Source organism: Hyla sarda, unplaced genomic scaffold (genome assembly GCF_029499605.1).
Source record: "Hyla sarda isolate aHylSar1 unplaced genomic scaffold, aHylSar1.hap1 scaffold_752, whole genome shotgun sequence".
NCBI classification, from domain to species: Eukaryota; Metazoa; Chordata; class Amphibia; order Anura; family Hylidae; genus Hyla; species Hyla sarda.
Genome location: NW_026610776.1, coordinates 24,603 through 36,837, shown reverse-complemented (window position 1 = coordinate 36,837; position 12,235 = coordinate 24,603). Strand labels below are relative to the sequence as shown.

The 12,235-nt window shown below is 46.2% G+C and overlaps 6 non-coding genes across 6 annotated transcripts; all 6 read left to right on the top strand.

Moving 5' to 3' along the window:
- Positions 1-191, top strand: LOC130345504 (U2 spliceosomal RNA). The gene has a single exon (XR_008884215.1). It is a non-coding gene; the product is annotated as a U2 spliceosomal RNA (small nuclear RNA).
- Positions 192-2,283: 2,092 nt separating this feature from the next.
- LOC130345503 (U2 spliceosomal RNA) lies at positions 2,284-2,474 on the top strand. The gene has a single exon (XR_008884214.1). It is a non-coding gene; the product is annotated as a U2 spliceosomal RNA (small nuclear RNA).
- A 2,081-nt stretch (positions 2,475-4,555) lies between these two features.
- LOC130345502 (U2 spliceosomal RNA) lies at positions 4,556-4,746 on the top strand. Its single transcript, XR_008884213.1, has one exon. It is a non-coding gene; the product is annotated as a U2 spliceosomal RNA (small nuclear RNA).
- A 2,086-nt stretch (positions 4,747-6,832) lies between these two features.
- Positions 6,833-7,023, top strand: LOC130345501 (U2 spliceosomal RNA). Its single transcript, XR_008884212.1, has one exon. It is a non-coding gene; the product is annotated as a U2 spliceosomal RNA (small nuclear RNA).
- A 2,091-nt stretch (positions 7,024-9,114) lies between these two features.
- On the top strand, positions 9,115-9,305 carry LOC130345499 (U2 spliceosomal RNA). Its single transcript, XR_008884211.1, has one exon. It is a non-coding gene; the product is annotated as a U2 spliceosomal RNA (small nuclear RNA).
- Positions 9,306-11,395: 2,090 nt separating this feature from the next.
- LOC130345498 (U2 spliceosomal RNA) lies at positions 11,396-11,586 on the top strand. The gene has a single exon (XR_008884210.1). It is a non-coding gene; the product is annotated as a U2 spliceosomal RNA (small nuclear RNA).
- The last annotated feature ends 649 nt before the right edge of the window (positions 11,587-12,235 follow it).

The following is a 12,235-nucleotide window of genomic DNA, read 5'->3' as shown; positions in this document are numbered from 1 at the left end:
ATCGCTTCTCGGCCTTTTGGCTAAGATCAAGTGTAGTATCTGTTCTTATCAGTTTAATATCTGATACGTCCCCTATCTGGGGACCATATATTAAATGGATTTTTGAGAACGGGGGCCGATTTCGAAGCTTGCTTCCGTCGCCCTATGCATTGACCCGATATGGCAGTATCTTCGGGTACAGTGCACCACCCCCTTACAGGGTTAAAAAGAAAGATTCCTACTTTCATTGCTACCTGCTTGCTGGCTAGCCAGCTAGCCAGCCCTGTGGGCCTTGCTGCTGCAGCCAAAAAACAAAAGGTGGTGCTGCTGCTGCTGCTGCTTCTGCTGCTTCTGCTTGTGTCTGGCCGCTGTTGGAGCGTCCAGGCACAGGACTTCTGCTGCTGCTGACTAAATGGCCTCCTTAATTGGATCATTTGAGTAGCCAGCACACCTGTGCAGGTAGGGCATGACATGATAGGCAGCTGCCTTGATAGCGGGTGGGTGCTGAATGTTCCTAATTGACAAAATAAGATTAATGCTTATGAAGAAATATAAAATCTCATCCCTTCCCCAATATCGCGCCACACCCCTACCCCTTAATTCCCTGGTTGAACTTGATGGACATATGTCTTTTTTCGACCGTACTAACTATGTAACTATGTAACATAACATGGGGGGGGGGGGGGGGGTCTCCTGGCTGTTCACACAGGTGTGTCATTGCTGTACATTGACCATGCATTGCTTCTGTGGTATTGCAAAGGCAAAGACAAATGCTTCCAGCCATCCATTGCACTAATGGATTGGTCATCAGCTGGCTGTCTATGTCCCGCATCAATATAGACCAAAGTACAGAGGGTTAGGCTATGCTATTGTGCACCTACCTGATGCATCAGAAGGTGCGAGGCCCTTGCTAAATTCTGTGCACAGACTTTGAGATCTATACTTTAGACTGTATCTAAACCTGCTCCAACATGGACTGACATTCTGGCCTACTTTCAGCCGATGCGACTTGTCTGTCGCTGAACAGTCGCTTTTTATGTATTCAGCACCTATGTATAATGTTGTAAAAATGCTCTAGAAGCTAAAGTCGCAGAAATGTCACACATATTTGGCCTGCAACTTTCTGTGCGACAAATTCAGACAGGAAAAATCAGTATAAATCCTTAGAAAATTATCCCCCAGTGTCTCCATCTGCTGGCGGTATTGAATAAGCATTGCTGCACTGATGGGGTATGCATTAGACGAAAAAAAAGAAGAAAAAGAAGAATAATACGCCCAGAAAAGAGGCGAAAAGGAGAAAAACGTAAAAAAACGTGAAAAAAAAGTAAGAGGAAGAGAAGGGAAAAAAAGGTGGAAATGGGTTTAAAAGTGATTTCGGCGGAGAATATATATATATATATATATATATATATATATATATATATATATATACGCGCACACACACACATATATATAAACGTATTCTCCGTTGAGATATTGCAGCCGCTGCTGTGTCCAGGCCCAGGAGCCTTAGCACTGTGCTGTGATGTCACTCAATACCACTGACATCACTAGGTGTAAACAACATCTCTCCTTTGCTGTGTATGTGACTATGGAGCTGTTTGGTGATGTCGTCTATTATGGCCTTCATAGAAGCAACAGGAGATTGTTGCATCCATCTAGAACCCTCAGAACTACAGTGCTATGATGTCACTCACTTCCACAGGCCTTGCAGAGTGTAAACAACAACAACCCAGCTTTGTTGTGTATGTAACCATAGGGATTTGTGATGTCACCTAGAACCTTCACAGCAGCGACAGCTTTATGAGGAGCATCAGCACTGCTCTGCCTGAGCAGAACCATCACCGCCATAGGTTGTCAAATAACCCGGATTTAACCCACACAGGTAAGTCCAATGGGGTGCAGGCATGTCCTCTATGCTTACAGCTTCCCGTGGGTGTTGGTTTGATACCGTTTGGGGACAGCCAAGGAGGCATCTGCAGGCAACAAAGGTAGGTGTGTGCTTGTGTGTGTGTTTCCTATGCAGATCCTAAGCCCAGTGTCACATGCAAGTAGGAGGAGTAAGAAGGGTTCCTGGCAAATCCGGGTTATGGATTGCATTTAAAAAGGCCCCGTGGGAGTGCAATGGGCCCCTGTCTTGCTGCTTAGCAATAATGGTATGGGTTTAGGTTCTGCTGTGTGTACTGGTGGTTGACTGCCCCCCAGCCCAGAGTGTGCATGGAAAATTGTCTGGCAGCCTCCCTGACAGCAAGCAGTGATAGTGCCCATGAAGGGGACCTTGTTGGGCCCGCCCCTTTCACGGTTATCGCTTCTCGGCCTTTTGGCTAAGATCAAGTGTAGTATCTGTTCTTATCAGTTTAATATCTGATACGTCCCCTATCTGGGGACCATATATTAAATGGATTTTTGAGAACGGGGGCCGATTTCGAAGCTTGCTTCCGTCGCCCTATGCATTGACCCGATATGGCAGTATCTTCGGGTACAGTGCACCACCCCCTTACAGGGTTAAAAAGAAAGATTCCTACTTTCATTGCTACCTGCTTGCTGGCTAGCCAGCTAGCCAGCCCTGTGGGCCTTGCTGCTGCAGCCAAAAAACAAAAGGTGGTGCTGCTGCTGCTGCTTCTGCTGCTTCTGCTTGTGTCTGGCCGCTGTTGGAGCGTCCAGGCACAGGACTTCTGCTGCTGCTGACTAAATGGCCTCCTTAATTGGATCATTTGAGTAGCCAGCACACCTGTGCAGGTAGGGCATGACATGATAGGCAGCTGCCTTGATAGCGGGTGGGTGCTGAATGTTCCTAATTGACAAAATAAGATTAATGCTTATGAAGAAATATAAAATCTCATCCCTTCCCCAATATCGCGCCACACCCCTACCCCTTAATTCCCTGGTTGAACTTGATGGACATATGTCTTTTTTCGACCGTACTAACTATGTAACTATGTAACATAACATGGGGGGGGTCTCCTGGCTGTTCACACAGGTGTGTCATTGCTGTACATTGACCATGCATTGCTTCTGTGGTATTGCAAAGGCAAAGACAAATGCTTCCAGCCATCCATTGCACTAATGGATTGGTCATCAGCTGGCTGTCTATGTCCCGCATCAATATAGACCAAAGTACAGAGGGTTAGGCTATGCTATTGTGCACCTACCTGATGCATCAGAAGGTGCGAGGCCCTTGCTAAATTCTGTGCACAGACTTTGAGATCTATACTTTAGACTGTATCTAAACCTGCTCCAACATGGACTGACATTCTGGCCTACTTTCAGCCGATGCGACTTGTCTGTCGCTGAACAGTCGCTTTTTATGTATTCAGCACCTATGTATAATGTTGTAAAAATGCTCTAGAAGCTAAAGTCGCAGAAATGTCACACATATTTGGCCTGCAACTTTCTGTGCGACAAATTCAGACAGGAAAAATCAGTATAAATCCTTAGAAAATTATCCCCCAGTGTCTCCATCTGCTGGCGGTATTGAATAAGCATTGCTGCACTGATGGGGTATGCATTAGACGAAAAAAAAGAAGAAAAAGAAGAATAATACGCCCAGAAAAGAGGCGAAAAGGAGAAAAACGTAAAAAAACGTGAAAAAAAAGTAAGAGGAAGAGAAGGGAAAAAAAGGTGGAAATGGGTTTAAAAGTGATTTCGGCGGAGAAATATATATATATATATATATATATATATATATATATATATATATATACGCGCACACACACACATATATATAAACGTATTCTCCGTTGAGATATTGCAGCCGCTGCTGTGTCCAGGCCCAGGAGCCTTAGCACTGTGCTGTGATGTCACTCAATACCACTGACATCACTAGGTGTAAACAACATCTCTCCTTTGCTGTGTATGTGACTATGGAGCTGTTTGGTGATGTCGTCTATTATGGCCTTCATAGAAGCAACAGGAGATTGTTGCATCCATCTAGAACCCTCAGAACTACAGTGCTATGATGTCACTCACTTCCACAGGCCTTGCAGAGTGTAAACAACAACAACCCAGCTTTGTTGTGTATGTAACCATAGGGATTTGTGATGTCACCTAGAACCTTCACAGCAGCGACAGCTTTATGAGGAGCATCAGCACTGCTCTGCCTGAGCAGAACCATCACCGCCATAGGTTGTCAAATAACCCGGATTTAACCCACACAGGTAAGTCCAATGGGGTGCAGGCATGTCCTCTATGCTTACAGCTTCCCGTGGGTGTTGGTTTGATACCGTTTGGGGACAGCCAAGGAGGCATCTGCAGGCAACAAAGGTAGGTGTGTGCTTGTGTGTGTGTTTCCTATGCAGATCCTAAGCCCAGTGTCACATGCAAGTAGGAGGAGTAAGAAGGGTTCCTGGCAAATCCGGGTTATGGATTGCATTTAAAAAGGCCCCGTGGGAGTGCAATGGGCCCCTGTCTTGCTGCTTAGCAATAATGGTATGGGTTTAGGTTCTGCTGTGTGTACTGGTGGTTGACTGCCCCCCAGCCCAGAGTGTGCATGGAAAATTGTCTGGCAGCCTCCCTGACAGCAAGCAGTGATAGTGCCCATGAAGGGGACCTTGTTGGGCCCGCCCCTTTCACGGTTATCGCTTCTCGGCCTTTTGGCTAAGATCAAGTGTAGTATCTGTTCTTATCAGTTTAATATCTGATACGTCCCCTATCTGGGGACCATATATTAAATGGATTTTTGAGAACGGGGGCCGATTTCGAAGCTTGCTTCCGTCGCCCTATGCATTGACCCGATATGGCAGTATCTTCGGGTACAGTGCACCACCCCCTTACAGGGTTAAAAAGAAAGATTCCTACTTTCATTGCTACCTGCTTGCTGGCTAGCCAGCTAGCCAGCCCTGTGGGCCTTGCTGCTGCAGCCAAAAAACAAAAGGTGGTGCTGCTGCTGCTGCTTCTGCTGCTTCTGCTTGTGTCTGGCCGCTGTTGGAGCGTCCAGGCACAGGACTTCTGCTGCTGCTGACTAAATGGCCTCCTTAATTGGATCATTTGAGTAGCCAGCACACCTGTGCAGGTAGGGCATGACATGATAGGCAGCTGCCTTGATAGCGGGTGGGTGCTGAATGTTCCTAATTGACAAAATAAGATTAATGCTTATGAAGAAATATAAAATCTCATCCCTTCCCCAATATCGCGCCACACCCCTACCCCTTAATTCCCTGGTTGAACTTGATGGACATATGTCTTTTTTCGACCGTACTAACTATGTAACTATGTAACATAACATGGGGGGGGGGGGGGGGGTCTCCTGGCTGTTCACACAGGTGTGTCATTGCTGTACATTGACCATGCATTGCTTCTGTGGTATTGCAAAGGCAAAGACAAATGCTTCCAGCCATCCATTGCACTAATGGATTGGTCATCAGCTGGCTGTCTATGTCCCGCATCAATATAGACCAAAGTACAGAGGGTTAGGCTATGCTATTGTGCACCTACCTGATGCATCAGAAGGTGCGAGGCCCTTGCTAAATTCTGTGCACAGACTTTGAGATCTATACTTTAGACTGTATCTAAACCTGCTCCAACATGGACTGACATTCTGGCCTACTTTCAGCCGATGCGACTTGTCTGTCGCTGAACAGTCGCTTTTTATGTATTCAGCACCTATGTATAATGTTGTAAAAATGCTCTAGAAGCTAAAGTCGCAGAAATGTCACACATATTTGGCCTGCAACTTTCTGTGCGACAAATTCAGACAGGAAAAATCAGTATAAATCCTTAGAAAATTATCCCCCAGTGTCTCCATCTGCTGGCGGTATTGAATAAGCATTGCTGCACTGATGGGGTATGCATTAGACGAAAAAAAAGAAGAAAAAGAAGAATAATACGCCCAGAAAAGAGGCGAAAAGGAGAAAAACGTAAAAAAACGTGAAAAAAAAGTAAGAGGAAGAGAAGGGAAAAAAAGGTGGAAATGGGTTTAAAAGTGATTTCGGCGGAGAAATATATATATATATATATATATATATATATATATATATATATACGCGCACACACACACATATATATAAACGTATTCTCCGTTGAGATATTGCAGCCGCTGCTGTGTCCAGGCCCAGGAGCCTTAGCACTGTGCTGTGATGTCACTCAATACCACTGACATCACTAGGTGTAAACAACATCTCTCCTTTGCTGTGTATGTGACTATGGAGCTGTTTGGTGATGTCGTCTATTATGGCCTTCATAGAAGCAACAGGAGATTGTTGCATCCATCTAGAACCCTCAGAACTACAGTGCTATGATGTCACTCACTTCCACAGGCCTTGCAGAGTGTAAACAACAACAACCCAGCTTTGTTGTGTATGTAACCATAGGGATTTGTGATGTCACCTAGAACCTTCACAGCAGCGACAGCTTTATGAGGAGCATCAGCACTGCTCTGCCTGAGCAGAACCATCACCGCCATAGGTTGTCAAATAACCCGGATTTAACCCACACAGGTAAGTCCAATGGGGTGCAGGCATGTCCTCTATGCTTACAGCTTCCCGTGGGTGTTGGTTTGATACCGTTTGGGGACAGCCAAGGAGGCATCTGCAGGCAACAAAGGTAGGTGTGTGCTTGTGTGTGTGTTTCCTATGCAGATCCTAAGCCCAGTGTCACATGCAAGTAGGAGGAGTAAGAAGGGTTCCTGGCAAATCCGGGTTATGGATTGCATTTAAAAAGGCCCCGTGGGAGTGCAATGGGCCCCTGTCTTGCTGCTTAGCAATAATGGTATGGGTTTAGGTTCTGCTGTGTGTACTGGTGGTTGACTGCCCCCCAGCCCAGAGTGTGCATGGAAAATTGTCTGGCAGCCTCCCTGACAGCAAGCAGTGATAGTGCCCATGAAGGGGACCTTGTTGGGCCCGCCCCTTTCACGGTTATCGCTTCTCGGCCTTTTGGCTAAGATCAAGTGTAGTATCTGTTCTTATCAGTTTAATATCTGATACGTCCCCTATCTGGGGACCATATATTAAATGGATTTTTGAGAACGGGGGCCGATTTCGAAGCTTGCTTCCGTCGCCCTATGCATTGACCCGATATGGCAGTATCTTCGGGTACAGTGCACCACCCCCTTACAGGGTTAAAAAGAAAGATTCCTACTTTCATTGCTACCTGCTTGCTGGCTAGCCAGCTAGCCAGCCCTGTGGGCCTTGCTGCTGCAGCCAAAAAACAAAAGGTGGTGCTGCTGCTGCTGCTTCTGCTGCTTCTGCTTGTGTCTGGCCGCTGTTGGAGCGTCCAGGCACAGGACTTCTGCTGCTGCTGACTAAATGGCCTCCTTAATTGGATCATTTGAGTAGCCAGCACACCTGTGCAGGTAGGGCATGACATGATAGGCAGCTGCCTTGATAGCGGGTGGGTGCTGAATGTTCCTAATTGACAAAATAAGATTAATGCTTATGAAGAAATATAAAATCTCATCCCTTCCCCAATATCGCGCCACACCCCTACCCCTTAATTCCCTGGTTGAACTTGATGGACATATGTCTTTTTTCGACCGTACTAACTATGTAACTATGTAACATAACATGGGGGGGGGGGGGGGGGGGGGTCTCCTGGCTGTTCACACAGGTGTGTCATTGCTGTACATTGACCATGCATTGCTTCTGTGGTATTGCAAAGGCAAAGACAAATGCTTCCAGCCATCCATTGCACTAATGGATTGGTCATCAGCTGGCTGTCTATGTCCCGCATCAATATAGACCAAAGTACAGAGGGTTAGGCTATGCTATTGTGCACCTACCTGATGCATCAGAAGGTGCGAGGCCCTTGCTAAATTCTGTGCACAGACTTTGAGATCTATACTTTAGACTGTATCTAAACCTGCTCCAACATGGACTGACATTCTGGCCTACTTTCAGCCGATGCGACTTGTCTGTCGCTGAACAGTCGCTTTTTATGTATTCAGCACCTATGTATAATGTTGTAAAAATGCTCTAGAAGCTAAAGTCGCAGAAATGTCACACATATTTGGCCTGCAACTTTCTGTGCGACAAATTCAGACAGGAAAAATCAGTATAAATCCTTAGAAAATTATCCCCCAGTGTCTCCATCTGCTGGCGGTATTGAATAAGCATTGCTGCACTGATGGGGTATGCATTAGACGAAAAAAAAGAAGAAAAAGAAGAATAATACGCCCAGAAAAGAGGCGAAAAGGAGAAAAACGTAAAAAAACGTGAAAAAAAAGTAAGAGGAAGAGAAGGGAAAAAAAGGTGGAAATGGGTTTAAAAGTGATTTCGGCGGAGAAATATATATATATATATATATATATATATATATATATATATATATACGCGCACACACACACATATATATAAACGTATTCTCCTTGAGATATTGCAGCCGCTGCTGTGTCCAGGCCCAGGAGCCTTAGCACTGTGCTGTGATGTCACTCAATACCACTGACATCACTAGGTGTAAACAACATCTCTCCTTTGCTGTGTATGTGACTATGGAGCTGTTTGGTGATGTCGTCTATTATGGCCTTCATAGAAGCAACAGGAGATTGTTGCATCCATCTAGAACCCTCAGAACTACAGTGCTATGATGTCACTCACTTCCACAGGCCTTGCAGAGTGTAAACAACAACAACCCAGCTTTGTTGTGTATGTAACCATAGGGATTTGTGATGTCACCTAGAACCTTCACAGCAGCGACAGCTTTATGAGGAGCATCAGCACTGCTCTGCCTGAGCAGAACCATCACCGCCATAGGTTGTCAAATAACCCGGATTTAACCCACACAGGTAAGTCCAATGGGGTGCAGGCATGTCCTCTATGCTTACAGCTTCCCGTGGGTGTTGGTTTGATACCGTTTGGGGACAGCCAAGGAGGCATCTGCAGGCAACAAAGGTAGGTGTGTGCTTGTGTGTGTGTTTCCTATGCAGATCCTAAGCCCAGTGTCACATGCAAGTAGGAGGAGTAAGAAGGGTTCCTGGCAAATCCGGGTTATGGATTGCATTTAAAAAGGCCCCGTGGGAGTGCAATGGGCCCCTGTCTTGCTGCTTAGCAATAATGGTATGGGTTTAGGTTCTGCTGTGTGTACTGGTGGTTGACTGCCCCCCAGCCCAGAGTGTGCATGGAAAATTGTCTGGCAGCCTCCCTGACAGCAAGCAGTGATAGTGCCCATGAAGGGGACCTTGTTGGGCCCGCCCCTTTCACGGTTATCGCTTCTCGGCCTTTTGGCTAAGATCAAGTGTAGTATCTGTTCTTATCAGTTTAATATCTGATACGTCCCCTATCTGGGGACCATATATTAAATGGATTTTTGAGAACGGGGGCCGATTTCGAAGCTTGCTTCCGTCGCCCTATGCATTGACCCGATATGGCAGTATCTTCGGGTACAGTGCACCACCCCCTTACAGGGTTAAAAAGAAAGATTCCTACTTTCATTGCTACCTGCTTGCTGGCTAGCCAGCTAGCCAGCCCTGTGGGCCTTGCTGCTGCAGCCAAAAAACAAAAGGTGGTGCTGCTGCTGCTGCTTCTGCTGCTTCTGCTTGTGTCTGGCCGCTGTTGGAGCGTCCAGGCACAGGACTTCTGCTGCTGCTGACTAAATGGCCTCCTTAATTGGATCATTTGAGTAGCCAGCACACCTGTGCAGGTAGGGCATGACATGATAGGCAGCTGCCTTGATAGCGGGTGGGTGCTGAATGTTCCTAATTGACAAAATAAGATTAATGCTTATGAAGAAATATAAAATCTCATCCCTTCCCCAATATCGCGCCACACCCCTACCCCTTAATTCCCTGGTTGAACTTGATGGACATATGTCTTTTTTCGACCGTACTAACTATGTAACTATGTAACATAACATGGGGGGGGGGGGGGGGGGGTCTCCTGGCTGTTCACACAGGTGTGTCATTGCTGTACATTGACCATGCATTGCTTCTGTGGTATTGCAAAGGCAAAGACAAATGCTTCCAGCCATCCATTGCACTAATGGATTGGTCATCAGCTGGCTGTCTATGTCCCGCATCAATATAGACCAAAGTACAGAGGGTTAGGCTATGCTATTGTGCACCTACCTGATGCATCAGAAGGTGCGAGGCCCTTGCTAAATTCTGTGCACAGACTTTGAGATCTATACTTTAGACTGTATCTAAACCTGCTCCAACATGGACTGACATTCTGGCCTACTTTCAGCCGATGCGACTTGTCTGTCGCTGAACAGTCGCTTTTTATGTATTCAGCACCTATGTATAATGTTGTAAAAATGCTCTAGAAGCTAAAGTCGCAGAAATGTCACACATATTTGGCCTGCAACTTTCTGTGCGACAAATTCAGACAGGAAAAATCAGTATAAATCCTTAGAAAATTATCCCCCAGTGTCTCCATCTGCTGGCGGTATTGAATAAGCATTGCTGCACTGATGGGGTATGCATTAGACGAAAAAAAAGAAGAAAAAGAAGAATAATACGCCCAGAAAAGAGGCGAAAAGGAGAAAAACGTAAAAAAACGTGAAAAAAAAGTAAGAGGAAGAGAAGGGAAAAAAAGGTGGAAATGGGTTTAAAAGTGATTTCGGCGGAGAAATATATATATATATATATATATATATATATATATATATATATATACGCGCACACACACACATATATATAAACGTATTCTCCGTTGAGATATTGCAGCCGCTGCTGTGTCCAGGCCCAGGAGCCTTAGCACTGTGCTGTGATGTCACTCAATACCACTGACATCACTAGGTGTAAACAACATCTCTCCTTTGCTGTGTATGTGACTATGGAGCTGTTTGGTGATGTCGTCTATTATGGCCTTCATAGAAGCAACAGGAGATTGTTGCATCCATCTAGAACCCTCAGAACTACAGTGCTATGATGTCACTCACTTCCACAGGCCTTGCAGAGTGTAAACAACAACAACCCAGCTTTGTTGTGTATGTAACCATAGGGATTTGTGATGTCACCTAGAACCTTCACAGCAGCGACAGCTTTATGAGGAGCATCAGCACTGCTCTGCCTGAGCAGAACCATCACCGCCATAGGTTGTCAAATAACCCGGATTTAACCCACACAGGTAAGTCCAATGGGGTGCAGGCATGTCCTCTATGCTTACAGCTTCCCGTGGGTGTTGGTTTGATACCGTTTGGGGACAGCCAAGGAGGCATCTGCAGGCAACAAAGGTAGGTGTGTGCTTGTGTGTGTGTTTCCTATGCAGATCCTAAGCCCAGTGTCACATGCAAGTAGGAGGAGTAAGAAGGGTTCCTGGCAAATCCGGGTTATGGATTGCATTTAAAAAGGCCCCGTGGGAGTGCAATGGGCCCCTGTCTTGCTGCTTAGCAATAATGGTATGGGTTTAGGTTCTGCTGTGTGTACTGGTGGTTGACTGCCCCCCAGCCCAGAGTGTGCATGGAAAATTGTCTGGCAGCCTCCCTGACAGCAAGCAGTGATAGTGCCCATGAAGGGGACCTTGTTGGGCCCGCCCCTTTCACGGTTATCGCTTCTCGGCCTTTTGGCTAAGATCAAGTGTAGTATCTGTTCTTATCAGTTTAATATCTGATACGTCCCCTATCTGGGGACCATATATTAAATGGATTTTTGAGAACGGGGGCCGATTTCGAAGCTTGCTTCCGTCGCCCTATGCATTGACCCGATATGGCAGTATCTTCGGGTACAGTGCACCACCCCCTTACAGGGTTAAAAAGAAAGATTCCTACTTTCATTGCTACCTGCTTGCTGGCTAGCCAGCTAGCCAGCCCTGTGGGCCTTGCTGCTGCAGCCAAAAAACAAAAGGTGGTGCTGCTGCTGCTTGTGTCTGGCCGCTGTTGGAGCGTCCAGGCACAGGACTTCTGCTGCTGCTGACTAAATGGCCTCCTTAATTGGATCATTTGAGTAGCCAGCACACCTGTGCAGGTAGGGCATGACATGATAGGCAGCTGCCTTGATAGCGGGTGGGTGCTGAATGTTCCTAATTGACAAAATAAGATTAATGCTTATGAAGAAATATAAAATCTCATCCCTTCCCCAATATCGCGCCACACCCCTACCCCTTAATTCCCTGGTTGAACTTGATGGACATATGTCTTTTTTCGACCGTACTAACTATGTAACTATGTAACATAACATGGGGGGGGGGGGGGGGTCTCCTGGCTGTTCACACAGGTGTGTCATTGCTGTACATTGACCATGCATTGCTTCTGTGGTATTGCAAAGGCAAAGACAAATGCTTCCAGCCATCCATTGCACTAATGGATTGGTCATCAGCTGGCTGTCTATGTCCCGCATCAATATAGACCAAAGTACAGAGGGTTAGGCTATGCTATTGTGCACCTACCT